The 18761-nt window shown below is 36.1% G+C and overlaps 1 protein-coding gene across 2 annotated transcripts in view; it reads right to left on the bottom strand.

The window, feature by feature from the left end:
* The window catches only part of LOC140164962 (collagenase 3-like), a 126537-nt gene that overhangs the window by 62962 nt on the left and 44814 nt on the right, over nucleotides 1–18761 (bottom strand). The window contains exon 1 of one of the 2 annotated variants that reach the window (XM_072188369.1): nucleotides 5624–5786. The exons of the other annotated variant lie outside the window; for it this stretch is intronic. The gene's annotated coding sequence lies outside the window, so the exon portion shown is untranslated. Of the gene's footprint in view, nucleotides 1–5623; nucleotides 5787–18761 lie in introns of those variants that run through there. 2 annotated transcript variants of the gene reach the window in all.

Consider the following 18761-nt stretch of genomic DNA (forward strand, 5'->3'; position numbering starts at 1 on the left):
CATACCGTAGAAACCCGTCTACAAGGAATAGTAGCGACTGTGATGATAGCATATTTCACGCTAGCGCCCTCCACAATATTATATCATTATGGAATTTGAGCAAATCATTTACCGACACAAGCAGGTATACAATGTATTATTTTATCTTTATTTCGCATCTCACGAGCATAGCTCACTTGGCAAGGCATAAGACTTTGGTTCTTTAGATCGGAAGATGGTGAGTTCGAGCCTCATCACGGTCACACAAACTTTTATAAACTAAATATTGTTCAAACTTTTCATTTATATTTTCTTGCATTTTCTAAAGACTCCTTTCGTGATCATTTTTTTTTCATATTTAGTTTAATTTATTCTATTGTTTTTCTTTTATTGTTTCTTTTCTTTTTTTCTTGTTTAATTTTATTTTTTCTTTATTTTTCTTTGATTCATATAATATTGGCAGGATAAGGAGAGGAGGGAACTAAAGACCCATTCAGTGATTTACTCATCCGGACGATCGTAAAAATCATCAAAATTCACCTTTGTCATTGTCATAGATGTGGTAACATAGCCTGCTAGTGGTTCAGCAGAAAACCGTGTGACACATAATATACATTTGGCTACATTTTATTATACGATAAATACGAATTTATTAAACATGGTAACACATATTCTCTAGCAGATCGGTTATACGATGGAACTGGTAGGCATAGGCCTATTATAAATTCGGGATATTAAATATCTTCCTGACGAGACAGATCTGCGCATGTGGTCAAAGACGATTCCTTACTAGCCACAGACCGTCCGCTGGAATTAGTTGAACATGAACCATTCGCTATGGCTGTTGGTCGGACCTCTCATCTCTCCACATCGATTGTGACCTATAATCCCCGACATTGCCCTTATGAACTCACATCCTCCTGTTTTATTCCAATACGCTGGCGAAGTTACGTAATAATCGGATTAACTACCATAGCAATAGGTGAAAACAATTTTTGAATATACCGCGTTATACGCCGTAGAAGTGACGTAGTTAATCGGATTAATTACCATAGCAATAGATGAATACAATTTTGGCTATATCGCCCCGCACTACAACGTTCATACGGTACCGATGCATTGAACCATAGATGTCAAAGAAATGCTAATCACTTGCACCTGTAAGATTAATCTCTTTGAAAAGAGTGTTATTGTTTTCAATCTATTATATGATTGAAGACAGGCGATGAGTGCAACCTGCTGCAGTGCAGCGCGGTATATTCAAAAATTGTATTCATCTATTGCTATGGTAGTTAATCCGATTATTACGTCACTTCTACGGCGTATACACTGATACGTTCAGGCGGCACCTCTTCATTGAACCATATCATGCTGCACCTGTAAGATTAGTATCTTTGAAAAGACCAGTATTGTATTCAATCTATGATTGCAGACATACACAGTACAGGTGATGAGTGTAACCTGCTTGTAGCGCAGCGCGATATGTTCAAAATTGTTTTCACCTATTGCTATGGTAATTAATCCGATTAATTACGCAACTTCACCAGCGTATAATGGCCGAATAAATTCTGACCATCACTTGGCTTGTTGGATTCGTCTATACTACAATTCGCTGTCGAAGTGACGTAATAATCGCAATAACTACCATCAAGCAGATTGCACTAATCACCCGCGCGTATGTCACCAAACATAGATTGAATACCACTCTTTTCATAAATACTAATCTTACATGGCGAGTGATTAGCATTTCTTTGACAACTATGGTTTAATGCATAGGTGCCACGTGAACGATGAAGTGCAGGGCTATATATTCGAAATTGTATTCATCAATTGCTATGGTAGTTAATCCGATTAATTACGTCACATCGACAGTGTATGTCCATTGCTAGCTATGGTAATTAATCATGTTAGTGTTTACATCACTACTTCGGTGAAGACAAGAGAAGTGTGCCTTCTCTACCAACGCCTGTGATATAACAGGTGCAAGCGAAACAAAATTGAATGACCAGAATAGTTTCCTTTGTCAGATGAATTGATTGAAGTTTTTGAAGACACTCTATTCTTGATGGGACAATAGATTCAAATATGGAATAATTATTATTCCTCATCTATTTTTTTTTATTGAAAAAACTGCAATTGTGGCAACAGAACAATATTTATTTTGATATCATTTCAAGTAGAAACAAAATCGTGCTTAAGCCAAAAACGCACCCTACCTACCATTCCTCAAGAATTGGGATGGCACAAAGGTGCAACATAGGTTTTTATTGCAAAGACGAGGACAGACAAGTAGTTACAACACATCTGTCTAACCGTGGGTTTCGCTATTATTTAGAATAAATGCTTTTACTAGTTTCTATAAAACCACAAAATTACTAAAAAAACTATTAAAAAAACTAAAAAAAAACAACAAAAAAAACACACCTAAAATTAAAAGAAAAAAGGAAGATTTGAAGAAAGATAAAAAGAACATGTCAAAAAGATAAAATTAAACGAGAATGAAAAAACGGAACCGGTGCCCGGACCATGCTCTCTTCAGCATGTCTTCAGTTCCAAAGTCTGACGCTCTATCAATTGAGCTATACGATCCTGATATACGAAACAATCGTTATTATGTCAATACAATTGATTGGTGTTACAACATACTTAGATGGAATGCATAGCCACCCAGTGCCAGTATATATTTGCTCAAACTCCAAATACAAAAAGCAACCAATTTTATTGAGGGCGTTTCTTAGGTATATCCTTGTAGACGGGGTTTTACGGTATATGTGAGTAGGCAAACTTAACTGATGTTTTTAAAGCAAAGTCATCGAGTCCCAAAGCCAATATCTCTCAGAAATGTTGTCCAGGAACATATTTTCAACATACCTGAAGTTGATGGGGTGGGGCAAAATGTCTGACATTGGTTTTCAGGGGGGTCAAAATGTACACAAAATGTTCAATTGGAGTTTTGCATGGGTAATATCTCAGCTAAAAGTATTCTAATAGGCTCAATATGGGATAAGAGTAATGTCCTACCAAAGGGCTCTGACTGGCAAAAAAATGGACAAAAAAATTATTTTTACATGGAGTTCTGACCCCCCGAAGTTGATGGACGAAGTTGCATTTTGAGGGCCCTATATATCTTTTAAAGTAAAGGAGTCGTGAACAAGTTCACTGATGCCAGATTTGAATTCTACACCAAAAAGTACCCCAGGATACCTACTTTTCAAACTTGTTGGGGGTTCCCTTTATACATTTATGGACCTCCAAACATCGTCTTTTGCGTTGCGACACATTTTTTACGCTGATCCCCCTAAATTTCAAATTGACGCCACGGGAAAACGAAATGAAGTATGAAGCTCACATTTTCAGGATTTTACTTTCTCATCTATATCTACCACCACACGGAAACAGAAAAAAAATTGAAGAGGTGCTGCTGTGCACATCCCTGGAGTTGACATGGAATGGCTCAGTTCTTGTTTCATTCATTGGGCTATATATATATAGTGCAGTTAGTGCACACCCCTATAGAAGAGTAAATTTCAATAAAAGAAATGTCTGAATTTCCAGATTGGCTTCCTGAAATACGATTGGAATTCCAGTTGCCAATGTCACTGGAAAAAGCTTGTATGTATAAAAAAATCAAGGAATTGTCCGAAATAGACCCCTTAAATTTAGGATTTTCGATTATGAACTATATTTTGCCGGATTTTTTCGTATTTAGACACTTTGAAAGTCTGGATTTCCAACAATCACGAAATCCAGACTTTCAAAAAGTCCGGAAATCCGAATTCCTCTATAGAGGGTGTGCATCTATTTTCTGGAATAGCCCACAAGGCTATCCTAATTATTATTAGAAGGGGACTGGTTAAATGTTTTGGCTGTTCTGTCTACTGCTTTCATTCCTTTGAAACAATTGTGATACATTTGGAATTTTCTCCACTTGACAATATTTTCATTTAATGTTTCTTACATATTTATTTTATGAATACTCAAGACTACATGCTAACAGTTTTATGACATTATTGAATAAGTCCAATATTATTTTCTAGCGGTTGAGTGAAAATGCCCAAATTAATATCCTCACAGCTTTACCATGTTCACACACAAAACTTCAAAACCCGGGTGGACAGTTAAAAAAACCATTTGTATTTCTTAATCACCTTAAATATTTTTACCTCTATATTTCCGCAATTATTTAATTAAAATGACACCAAAATACGACTTTTTTGCATAAGCACAATAATGATACGGTATAAGATTGGATCGATTGAGCCCATATTTATTGGTCGAGCTATGAGTTTTAAAATATTGAACGAGACGTAGTCGAGTCCAATATTTTAAAACTCATAGCGAGACCAATAAATAAACCGGCGTAAAGCATCCAATTTTATCATTATTATGTTTTGGATCCAATATTTTCACACACTTGGATTCATCAAAACATAATAATTACTGTCATTGTACTATACTTATGTTTCAGTTGGAAATAGAACATTTCCTTCTTCGCTTATACTTCTCAGGCAACGAAAGTAAAAATACACGCTTAAGGGATCGGATGGCGATATATGAAGAGTGCTTACGTGTATACGGTATGTAAGTCGCAACCATTATATTACACTACAAACTACAAACCTAAATGAAAACAAATAAATCATATGCAGCATTATCCCTAATTTCACAAGAAGAGAACAAAATAACTTTTCTCAAGAATATTGTATCCAACAAATTCAAGCAAATGCTAAAAACCACGCTAAATGCTATAACTTATAGCATCGGAAACCACTGTGGCCAAACGTCTGCTTAGCACGATTGCTATAACTATACGGCACTTTTTGAAAATCATCCTAAAAATGTTTCAATACGATGTTAATGTTGTAACCATGGTAACGGATCCACCTGATGATCACCGAAGGCAAGTGTCAAAACTTGTCCAAGTCCATCAACTTAAAAAAAATTGCTATATAGATTTGAGCTATTATGCTTTGAGCAACCTTTTCATTTCATTGCCTGATACTGTGATACACATTGGTGTAACCAGGGGGAGCAACCTCCCCTGTGGGATGCCGGCCACCCTGATACTTTTAAGTATCTTAATAATATATGCTTTTTTTGTACCTTTTAGCCAATTTTTGACCATTTTCGCCCCCCCTGAAAGTTGCCGCCTTACTCCCCCATTCTGAAAGGCTACTCCACTGCTGATATAAAACCAACGGTCTATTTACCGCAAAATTTTAAGCTAATGCCGTAAAAACTCGATAGTTAGCATAAAAAAATGTGCTTTTAAAAACAAATCGAGCGCTTTTAAAACATGCAAAGCTGAAGAGCCCCATCCACAAAAGGGTTTGGAGCAAATCATCGATACACATAATTGCATACGAACATGTAAACCTGCAAATGTGTGTCTCAACCCCATTAGCCCAGTTGGTAAAGCGCCGGACTTTGGTACAATTTCATGTTTTCAAAAGCGCTCGATAGTAAACACATATGCTAACTATCGAGTTTTTACGGTACCTTCTTTTAATTATTCCTGAAAATGCCTCAATACGACATTAATGTTATAACGAAATCCATCATCATCTGGAAGTGTCAAACTTTTGTTTCAAAACAGGTTATATTAAACAATATCCCACATTGTGTTGAGTGTTGTATTACTCACCTTGCAATGAATCTGTAAATCGACCGTACTGCTAACTTCCTCGACAGGTTTGCTGAAAAAAGGCTTTTCCTGTCTTGTGAAAATAAAAGTTTTTTGCTGATTTTAGACCATACTTAAGTCTGTGGCACTTCCAACGTAAACATGTGTGGATAAGATCCTGTGAGTCCTGCTCGCGCTGCAGCACCAACTGAACTAAGTCACATTTCATGAACTTGTGAGTTGCGCTGAAATCTGCAGATGCTTTGGTGGTGCAGCACATGCATTCAGGCGTATAGTATTCAAGTAAGACTAGTATTTCAAAATATCTGGGGTAAAAGTAAGCTTAGCTTACACACCTAACACACCTAATACAATCTCAAGAATCACTGAGCCAATACTTAATACTGAGCCAAGACTAAGCATGTTTGCACTAATTTGAATCCAATTTCAAATAAATTCAAAATAATCATGGACAATTATTACCAGACAGTACATTAAAACAAGAAAGCAACAGGTTATAGTATTAACTATGAGAAAGGGCACTTTGTGTCAAACACTGTCTCAATCAAGCTCATCCATTAGGACACAATTCGTTAACCCCGCATGCTTGCACATTCATAAAATGACCTTTGTATATTTGGGTACAAAACCTCATACTCCGCAACTTGATGACAAAATTGAAGCTAGTGCTTTTCAATGAGGGTTAGCGACATTTGCCATTACAAGTGAGAGTATTATTTTAAGCTCATATTGCTGTGCCTCAAGTTATCAAGCAAAGGGTGAATTCACTACATTGACCATAAAAAAAATGCAACTTACAACCTTCACTCAACAAATTTAATGGCATAGAACTTATCCGTCAACTCTGTATTACATGTATTATCCACCAGGTTCAAGGTATTACCCAGGAATCTTAACAGAAAACCTTTTCAGATGTCAGAATTGGTTTAGTTGTCTGGATACACGATGTACAACAATGAAAGTTTAGTAAAGTTACTGACTTTTTAAATTTGTAAAGTTTGCCCTGAGGGATATTTGATTGAAAAGCGAGAAACGTAAATATTTCCCTCGGCGTATATTTAAAAGCAAATAATTCTATCCAACTTTAAGCTTAAGTATAAAACTTTTCAAAAAGTTTTAAATCTATGTTCTATTAGTTAATCATTTTCGGAATATATTACTGCATGGGAATTCTTACGCTGCCAAAATCTAAGTGTTAAAAATAACACAATAAGCATGATAAGTGTATAAAATAACATCATTTGTGTGAACAGAGGACCACAATAAACGGCAAATTTTTAACACTAAGAGTCAGAGTAAGAGTGTTCAGGACTAATCAAGTTAAATAAAGTGATATACGCGTAAATGTGCAAAAAAATGTCACAAGAAGTGTTAAATGGTCCTTTTTTGGTTTGATGGTAAAAGTACATTATTTTGAACACTAAAACTTTATTTTAAAAGTGTAAAAAAGCTATCGCGTCCCTCTGCCACTGCTTGCACATGAAAGGGTTCACGATACAACCATGTACATATCTAAAATGTCACTTAAAACACCTTTACCCTGATTCATCTGATCCTAAACCCAACCTCCTACTAACCTTCAACTTGAAGTTCAACCATGGCTAGAATAGTATAGAACACCCAACTTCCCAAACAACACTTGAAACATCTGCTGAACAAAATTAATAAAGCATTGGGAGCAACGAGTAAAATGAACCTTCAATATTTGGATTCATAACGATTTTTAGAGAAAAGCCGAATTGAAAAAATTAAAAACTTTTTCAATTCGGCTTTTCTACCACCATCATGACCATTAACTCCAAATATTTTGGTTACAAACCAACTTCCTGTTGAAATTTAATGCAATTTTCTTGACAGAATTGAAACAAACCCTTTCACTGTTACAAATAATAGAATTGTATGATTTTATGCCTTTTTATGTCGGTATTTTTTAGGTTAGGGTTAGGTTATAGATATATGCCATACTTACACCGTGCCGCGGTATCTAGCCCCCGGGGGGGGGCACTCAACTTTGGAAGTGACTGGTATGTGCCTACCGGAGTCGCGAAGTAGGGGCCTATCGGGTACAAAGCGTTATTTAAAAAAAGGGGGTCATTGGGTACAAACAAAATAAAAAAGGGGGTCATTGGGTACAATATTTTGAAAAAAGGGGGTCATCGAGTATAATATTTTAAAAAAAGGGTCATCGGGTAGAAAATTTTGAAAAAATGGAGCAAAATTTTGAAAATTTCGGCATAATTTTGAAAAAATGGAGCAAAATTTGATAGTTTCGGCATTTTTTTCTTGTATTTTGATGATGTTATTCTAGAAAAAGGGGGGTCATTGGGTAGCCGCAACCAAAAAAAGGGGGTCATTGGGTAGCCGCAACTAAAAAAAAGGGGGGGTCATCGGGTATGGCTTTTAAAAAAAGGGGGTCATCGGGTATAGTCGCCTTCAAAAGAGGGGGCCTATTGACAGGCACATACCGTCACTTCCAAAGTTGAGTGCCCTCCCCCCCCGGGTATCTAGCCGCAATGACTTGGAGTATATAAGACTCGAATAAGGGTAAGGCTAAAGCTAAGATAAGGGTTTATATAGGTATTTGATCAGAATTTTCACTAAATACTATGGTGATGAAGCAACTTCTGACGAAAGCTTGACACGACACCTTTGTCAATTAGACCGTGTATCAGTCATGCGTAGATTTCTTTTTGACATTGGGAATTGGTGTAAAATCCTTGAAGCAGAATGAATGGAGCGTTTTTCACTCCCATATAAATACATTTCCTGGAATAAGCATGATAAGTGTGCGAGAAAATTTGCCATTTTGAAGGTTAAATTGGAAGAAATGCGCGCGAAAATTTGAAATTTGTAAAACTAAATTGGTAAAATATGAGGTTAATTTGATTTTAAACAAGAAATGTCTTTAAAAAGACAACGCCATGGATGAAGATCATGTTTCATAATTTTGCATTGCAAGTACTTGGAAAGCTAGTAAATTTGAATGTTTGGCACAACTAACCGGGTGCGAAATATTGGCATTTATTGGTAAATACCACCAATGACATACTAGGAAATACTCAAAATTTTCATGTCGAAAGCTGAATTGGAATTGTGTGCTAAATAGGTCTACATTTAATTCATAATTGTAACAAACGGCTCAATTGAAATCACATCCTCTGAGTTTTACAACAATCCAACAATCTATATATCCTTAAGAATGTTAATTAAGGGATTTCATATCAACCAAATTTCATGACAATCCAACTATCTATTATCAGTAACTGTTAACCTTGATATGACCTTACATTGAGGATATGATTGCATAGATCATCCCCTCCCCCATACATACCGCGCACCTGATGAAGCCCTTCAGACCTCTTCTACATTCAGTGAAACTGGCTTTCCTTTTTAAAGGGATATTTTTATTTAGGAAACATCGTTGGCTAGGCCAACTGGCCAGGCCAATTGACCAGTATCCATTACCAGCAATAACACTAGGATCCAAAACATTCTCATCTATTAGTGCACAGTTCTTTAACATTTGTACATTCATTGAATGACCTTTGAAAATTTGGGTACAAAAACTCATACTCTGCAACTTGAGGTCAAATTTTGCACTATGGTTGTTTAATTGAGGTAATTGAACTATGTCATTGGGATGAGGCCATTGTGGTCCATAGTGTAAGTAAATGTTTATACTGTAGGATTTAGGTATAGGCAACCTTGTCCTTACATTTACCGGGACACTTCAATTATCATCAATATGTGTCGCCATAAAATGTTGAGCTTTTGTATAAACACTTGATGAATAAATTCAGATGTGTTGTTTCCTCTTTTTTAAAAGGTTTTGTTGCTGGTTGAATGAAAATAACCAAACTGGTATTAAAATATAGGTTTATATTTATATTAGTTACAATAGAAAAAATTTGAAAAAAAAGAGAAAAATTTGTTCAATAGAAACATTTGAGGAAAAACTTGACATAAAATGACTTTATATATAAAAATTCCTTTAAAAAAGGAATGGGGCGCCCAAATTATGTGAGCTTGGACGTGATATGGTGAATTCCATGGCATGGTGTTTAGATTTGGTCCCGGGGATTTGGTATCATAATGATTTTTTCTAGGGAAGAGTAGAAGATGATCAAATGCAAGACAAATGTGTTTGATTGGTGAAGGTGTATCACATGACCGTTTTGGATGAAATAAATTGAATCGGAATGAAGCTGTCGTGTCAATTTGCGATTATGTGGGGTGGGGGAGTTCAATTTTGGGGCATATTGTAGTGATGATATTGCTTTGGATATTGAATATTGTTGAATTTCGTTATGCAGGGGGGTATATGATGGATAGTATAGAAGAGGATCTACCCCTATGTTGACCAAAAGAAAAGTTTTTATGAATGTATAACGTCTGTGATACATATACATCATAACGTCTGTGATACATATACATCATCTACTTGCTAATACACTGAAAATCTAATAGAGATGAAGGATAAAAGACAATTACAGAACATTCATTCTTCAAAAGTAGCTATATGGGTATACAATGTTTACAAGATAAGAACGTTAATGTTTTGTACATGAACGTAACATCTTTGATACATAGTTGTTAACACACTGAAAATCTGACTAGAGATTTACAATTTGATGATATCCAAAAGAATACTTACTAACTTAGCATTGAAGAATTAAAATAATTACAGAACTTTCATTTGTTAACATACACGTAGCAATGATTAACAATGTTGAAAATACAAACGTAACGTTTTGTTCATAAACATAACATCCTCGACACATCTAGGATCCGCATAATTTGTTGATTAATGTCATAAACAGTCACAAAAGATTTATGGTCTGATCATTTTATCATTTTAAGGGGACCCGATATTGCATTTGGAAGAACCAGGCTTTTCAATTACTATCAAAACTGCTGGGTACCAAACTTTTTGATACAGCTTGTATAGTAATTTGTTCTAATTTCCATGCAAAAGGAGCCAGTTGTTTCATCCTTAAAACAAATAGGCTACACCATAATTTCCAATTACCCCATGCAGATAGATAAGACCTTGGTAAGATAAGCGTGTTAATTGTTATGTCACTATCACTATCTTGATCTTGATAAGATGCCTGACTTTGAAACTTTGGGTACAAAAACTCATACTCTGCAAGTTAGGTCAAATTTTGCACTATGATTGTTTATTTGAGCTTATTGGACTATGCCATTCAGATTAGGCTATTGTAATCCAAAGTGTTGGTCACCGTCTATCGGGTTCTAAGAGGCGGTAAACTGGTTACAAAGGTCAAAGTGGTTACAAAGGTCAAAGGTCTCGATTTATTTGGTGTTTTACAAATCCATTAATTTTGTCTTTTAAACAAAGAATATACGCACACCATTTTATCCTGTGCATAACAGAAAACAATAATAAAATAAAATCCAAGCATATTGTGGATTTATTTCTGAGCAAGGGCATAATTTTAGCAAAATAGCACAACAATTGCGGAGTAAATCTAGTAAGACTGAAATTAGAAGCTACTCACAAGTACATGCCAATATTGTGGGACGCCTCCGTAGAGGGCGCCCCAAAAAGGCAATTGGTAGAATCCAATCTTTCATCATCAGAATAATCATTGGTACATTAAAGGGTCAGGTTACTTACTCGAATACAAAGTTAGCTTCAAAAGTAATCCTAGACGGACAAGAAGTTGTTCAAAGTAGTCTAATGATCAAACTGGAAGGTTGTGAGATACATGTTGAATTGGGGTCGTCAACCCCAATTACTAAAGTAGATTGGCAGTCAAACACCAAGTTATTCAATTCAAGATCAGGACTACCACAAGAAGGCTGAAGGGCGAAGTGATACCAGACAATAATGGTAACATATATGCCAACATTTTTTTTATGTCAGCTTTCTGGAGACTTTTACATTTGAAGACATGACCCACACTTGGAAGACCCGTTTTAATATACATAGCAATGTGCTATTAAAGGAGCCGATGCACTCTTCTCTGTTCGAGAAAAGTATGTCGTATGGAAGTTCGAATCCGAACCATTAAACTTCATGCAAATTTCGATATTTTTGTAATACATATGATACATTGCATTGTGCGCTATTTCGGCCACCTGCACAGCCCAGGTACACCATTGCTAAGGTACTTGGCTGGTACTGTGCAGTACCAGCTAGGGGAGTACCGTCAGTACCACTGTTGATGGATCCTCTGCAGTGGCAGCATTGGTACTGTTACTGTATAGGTACTCTGTGTGTACCAGTCACGTACCTGTACAGACGACCGCAATAGGAATCTTATAGTGTACGTATAATGTTATCAGAGAACCATACCATTGCGCTTGAAGAAGTAATTCTGCCAAAAGCCCCAACGGAATACGGGTGTCACTTTCATATAAGATGTTATGTATGCAAAGCTGATGTATACAAATTTCTACGGATATTGGTGGGAATATTATGAGAACAAAATGTCATAAAGAGGAAATTAAAATTATCATGACTTGTGCATAATAAGTATGATGCTATCAGTTAAAGGAAGATCATGTATAAATGTTAGGATATTGATAAAGAACAGATCTAAACACTCAGCGGAAAATTAGTGTAAATCATGTAAAATATAAATGGGATTGCATATCTGATAAGACACTCCTGAGGGAAATAAATATTTCCCAGGAGAGTGGTTCAAGTGTTGGCATGATCTAAACCCTGTCTTTTATTATTATCTATCTATTTGAACCCAAACTCTGTAAGTTTTTCTAAATGATCCTGCAGAAGCGTGTAAAATAAACAAAGGTATTGTGTAATTTTCCGCAAAAGCACAACATTTGGCTCAGTTGAAGCTTTTGATGTGCCAAACAAATCGGGAGTAAGGACCAAAATGATTTCTTTCCAAGATGGCCGCCAAATACAAAATGGCCGCCACAAAGTAAAATTTCAACTTTTTGCATATTCTGGGTATTCACTTGTGCTTATTTATCACCTTTTGGAGTAGGAATAGGAGTGGAGGTATCAGCCAGCCATGATTTAATGAATTTGACTACTTTTACTTAATTCTTTTAGCAGAGATAATGTTTACTTAAAAATGGGATATCTTTATAGCACCATTCACAGTTGCAATGTATAGGATGCATCCATTCCACAATTTCATTACATTGGAATTGAAGGGTACATCCCGTCAGTCTGAAACACCGTCAGTCCGAACCACCGTCAGTTGAATTTTTAGGGTTAGGGTTCCTAACGCTAACCCTAACCCTAACCCTAACCCTAAAAAATTCGGACTGACGGTGTTTCGGACTGACGTGGAGACCCCGAATTGAAGACACTTCTGCTTCTGCTTTGATACTCCTCAACGCTACATTTGTAACCAGACGAGGAGAACTCTGGACCCTAGAGTTAATGAGTGTATTTTTGTAGTACAGACAACAGTACCGGGATGATCCCCTGCTCTTTTCGAATAGCCTGTGACGTTCTTTAACGTGCACACTACATTAATGTGAGAAAATATGCCTGTACACGGGACCGACAGCTTAAAGTGCCCTCCGAAGCACTAAGTAGAGTGAAGTGTCTTGCTCAAGGACACAAAGAGCCAGCCAAGCTCGGGCGGACCTGGGATTCGAACCCTTGACCCTTGGATTCACAGTCCAACGCCTTAACCGCTAGGCCACGCTCCCCCTGACACAATTCAGTAAAGAAAACATTTAACTCTTTCAAGTATTAAAGTTCAGTAAAGCTTTCGCGCCTCTAACCTTTAACTAAAGAAAAATACAAAATGTGTTACAAAGACGGCAATATAAAGTTATAAATTACCATAAAGCTTCCGCGGTTTGCGAGGGAGGAGGACAAGCATCACCCAGGCTCGACATTTCGCGCCTCATTACCAGCACTTTCATGTTAAATGTTTTCCTGTCTATGTTGTTGATAATGGTTTTGGTGATTTATATAACTACTATGACTACTGAACATGATGATGGTGGTATCACTCTCTGGCATTTATGATACTCATATTAGAAGTCCTGCGAATCTGGGACCTCTCAAAGACCTCTACACTTTAACTCTCTTCACGCGGGTGTCGACTGCAGACGACAAGTTTCAATTTTTTTTTAATTCAAAAATTTCAGATATGTACATTTTTATGACCATATTTGGAATCAGCATGAAAAATGCATTAAAATGAGTACAAACAAGCCTAGTATTGGTTCAGTAGTTCTTAAGATAGCTCTTGATATTTTGAGAAAATAATATTTTCTGAAATATTATTTCAAAACAGAGCATTAATACTGTGTCATTCTGTTGTCGTTCAGTTAGACATTCTGATGGCAACACTGCCAAAGTCTGAATACACCCTGAACCCTGGTCAACGGATGATCATGAACGGGTGCACGAGTATGAGGTAGTGATGTACTATGTCCCATCACTTCCATGCATAAATCTCTGCAGACTCATAGTGATGGGTTATTGAGATCCTGTACCTGCAGAGCCACTTCTCACGTTCATGATTATCAGTTAACCAGGGTGCAGGGCGTGTTCAGACTTCAGTGTTGCCATCGGAACATCTAAATGACCGATAACAGAATGACACAGTAAGCGTTGAGGTCTTTGATATCAGAATTTACAGGTCCAAGATTCGATCCCCGGTGGATCCAAAACATTATTATCCGCTCTATACTAAATTTGATTTGAGATGAGAAAGACCAGGCAAAGCCTCTTTTTCCTTGCCTCAAAACTGAACGAATCATAAACACCCACTCTATTCCATCTATATGTCCAGAATAAAATTGTTAACTGATTAATAATGGTATTTGTTTTTCATGATCTGAGCCATCGTGATACTTTGTAGACTGAAGAGAAGAATGATTGATTACAAGTCGTACTACTGTAAAAATTCAACAATAAGCATATGTGCCTATTAATGAGTTGCTCGGAAAAGAACGAATTTTTAGGGTAATTTGTTAAACTCTTTTAATTTTTTTTCTTTTAATTTATAAATATCTGTGTTAAAGATATGTGTAAATTAAAGAAAAAATTATTTAGCTTAACAAACTAGTCTAAAAATTCGTTCTTTTCTGAGCAACTCGTTAATAGACACATATGCTTAGTATCGAATTTGTACGGTATTGTACATAATACTTTCCGCGTCCTGAAGGTGGTGATCTGAACTACAAGTACAAGGTAGCTCATTTTTAAAGTTCATACAATACCACCTGCCATCTTGAAACTTGACATTTTTGCGCAAGTTTACCAAAGCACAAAAAACACCTCCTAATCTGACGTAAACCTATAGGAATTAGGCAAATTCTTCACTTCTATAATGGGAAATTTCAACACTATCGTTTGAAGGAAAAAGCCCATTCAACACTCTGACTTTGATCACAGGGTCTGTGCTTTGATGATTATCGCGCCTACAGTTTCTTTGCTTTAAACATCAGCTGTGATGCCCAGTGGCGGTCTATCTTGTTAATTCTTTCAGGTATTACGGTATTTTGCTTCAGAGGCGATATAGAGATCAAACGGGAAGATCAAACCCACAGTTAACCTGACGAGTTGACTGGCTGTGACTGATTGGGATTCACTGCCTTAAGGTATTCCCCCAGTCTACACAGTGTCCCAATAAAAAGTTGCACTTGAATTGAATTAGATGAACCTACACTACACCCTCTGTTTAATTAATTTCTATATGTGAGAAAATATTAGTGTGATTATTGTTTGTGAACAATACGTATTACGTAAAGGATAATGACAAAGAATTAAATGAGCTTATTTCCAAACCGTGTTTGTGGACTTAAAAGTCCGATATAGAAGTCCACAAACATGTTTCAGATTTAACTGCGATTATATTGCTGTGGGTTGTGATGCTATAGGTATTATAATTTCAGTTGGATGCACCATTACAAAGCAAACAGTGGATGGACGCACAGTAACAATACTGGGTGAGGCCTTTGATTCCCAAATGAGAACAATAGTCTGCATATTGTTAACCAGCATTGTTGTGGTAAATAATGGCTTGTTGATGGTACAACTCATTGTTGCTAATGTCAAACTTGTCAAAGTAATTGTGATAGTAATAGTATCACACAAGTAAATGAGAAACTTGTGGTTGTGGACTTAACACGGTTTAGAAAATTATAAGCTCTTCAAATACAAATGGTGTGTTATTGTTTATATCGCTCCATTTGTGCAAAATAATGGAGCGAAAAACAATAGCGTGACGTCATAGGTGTGTGTTAGATGATGATCATAATTATTAGCTGTCCGAAACTCATGGCCACAATCCGTGGCAATCAATTGTAAACTGCAGACCTTCTATAATGTCTTTGCAAGATGTATAGATAATTGGTACTACATCAGGGGTATATACTTCGGAGGTAGTGCCCCAGGACTACTGCATAGGAACAAGGAACATGACATGAGCATGATGAGGACATTCGTAGATCTAGATTGCGACTCTGATTGCGACCTCAAACACAGCAAAGAAATTCTATGTTTAACAAGACACCTTGTAGGTTCATGCTTCATTGTAAGGATCCAATCTTGCAGGTTAGGTGCAGCTTATCCATCGAGCCAAGTGATGGTCAGAATTTAGTCGGCCATTACTGGGTCCCGTCTGCACCAAACTGGTGTTGTTACCGGTTGTTACTGCCCAATTGGGTGGATTAAATCCACTTAAAAATCGATGTTGAATTGTATAGTGTTGTAAATTTTCATAATTCTTCTGTCTACGTGTAACACGGGTGATGGAATGCAGTATATCCCCGCCAAGGCCACATCATTTCACATTTTAGGTGGGATAGACCTAAGGGGGACCCAGCTATGGCTGCCATTGAGGTGTAGGAATGCGTGAAATTAGATTCGTTTATAAGCATGATAAGTGTGTATAGTTGGATACAGTTGCATGTGTTTACATCATTACTATACAGTTCTAGAAGTACATTGTAAACAATGATTTCAACTTCAGAGAGGAATTCGGATGTGTTTTAATAAAATGCGCTCATTTAAGTGCATGAAAGATGCTAACTTCACCAAACGTAACGCAGCCGAAATACATCATACATCATAGTTACATTCATCATAGAAATGATTGAACTATGCGATATGAAATGAGGAAACTTGGAGAAACTTGGCTCATAAAGTAAATTGAATGACTCAAATTTTTGGAGCAGAATGGGACGGATAAGAAAAGTTTTCTGTGATAACATTACATGTATAGAGCTTAAAACCAATCCCACAAGTAAGCAACTTGCAATTAGGCGTTAATTTTCTAACAAAGTACCTGGGGCTTGGGTAGTTCTCTTGTTGTTAGTAAATAGTCTCAAAGGACACCTTAACACTAGTATTCCCTACAGGATTTCTATATAGCAATCATGTTTAATTATGCATAAGAACAACGAAGTGCTGAATCATGGTACTCAGGTTAGCAATGAAGAACTATAGTAAAGTATACATGTATACGAACGTAAGTAACAGAACACAATTTTTACTATAAATAACTATTATAAACTTTAGTTATTCTTGTTTTTTCTCTTCAGATTTTGTGTTATTTCTTTCGTTTCTTAGTTAGTGTGTAACTTGTAAGTACCGCATATGCAACAACAGCATCAGTAGCATAACATTTTATTATAAATATAGCTATTAAGTTTTTAAGAGGAAACCCCGCCAGGGCATTTCTTCTGTGGTAAACCAAACCTGCCTGGTTATCAAATTAATCAGTGACAAGGTTATCTCTGAATTTGACAGGTGCTAATTGATGTTTTAATGTTATTGCATCAATTAGCACCTGTCAAATTCAGAGAGAGGCGATGACATCGTGTTGTGCTCTTGGGCAAGGCGCTTTACCTTACTTGCCTCTCTCTAAATTTGATAACCAGGCAGGTTTGGTTCACCACAGAAGAACTGTTCTGGCGGGGCTCCGTCTTTAAGTTATTATTATTTATCAATCTTATTGTTTTTAATTCTAATTTTGGTTGCTTGTCTCACTTCTTCCCTATAGTTTGCCTTTATACAGCAAATTGATATCTCACAGCAAATTACGTAAAAACCAACATATTGCCTCATGGACATTCATCTTATACATCGCCGAATCAGATATATCAACAGCTACCAACACATTACCTCGTGAATATTCATCTTATACATCGTCGAATCAGATATATCAACAGCTACCAACACATTGCCTCATGAATATTCATCTTATACATCGCCGAATCAGATAGCAACAGCTACCTACACATTGCCTCATGAATATTCAAGTTTATACATCGCCGAATCAGATATAGCAACAGATAAGGTCATATCTAAGTCAGAATGATGATAGCCTAAATGATATATCACTCAATTTGAATTATTTTTGATCTATTTCATTGGTGATATTGACCTATATTTGCGCTGAATCGTGAAAAACGGGAAACCTGAAATTGTACCGCAACATGATATACATGATTCATCAGAGTATGATGAAATCAACTATTTCTGCTCTTTTTAAATGGTGTGGTATGAACGTTTGGACAGTATTTATTTTGGGACATATTTAGAGCACATCATACATATCAATTGCATTCTGAATACGAAGAATGTCCTTCTGATATCAAATAATTTTGATTTTTGAAATTCGCAATTTAATACACATTTTATGGCAAATCATTAAAATTGATATTTTTGATATTTAACAGTACTCGAAGTAAACTTTATAAATCTGATGATTTATACTTAAAGTGTATGTAGGTGGGATGAAAAGCCGACGATCAATTGAAAATTTTGACCTTTCGTATTGAAGATATGGATTTTTTTCCCAAAACACCAAAAAAAAATTAGGTCTTTTGGGAAAAATCCATATCTTCAATATGAAAGGTCAAAATTTTCAATTGACCGTCGGCTTTTCCTCCCAGCTACATACACTTTAAGAATATATCATTAGATTTATATAATTTACTTCGAGGACTGTTATATATCAAAATTTGAAAAATATCAAATTTTTATAATTTGTCATAAAATTTGTATTATATTGTGATTTTCAAAAATGAAAATTATTTGATATCAGAAAGACATGCTTCGTATTCAGAATGCAATTCGATAGGTCTGAGGTGCTCTCATGTCCCACAAAAAATACTGTCGAAACGCAATAAACGCTCATTCTAGATCCCTTAAGAAGTAGCTTAC

Source organism: Amphiura filiformis, chromosome 11 (assembly GCF_039555335.1).
Source record: "Amphiura filiformis chromosome 11, Afil_fr2py, whole genome shotgun sequence".
Lineage (NCBI taxonomy): Eukaryota > Metazoa > Echinodermata > Ophiuroidea > Amphilepidida > Amphiuridae > Amphiura > Amphiura filiformis.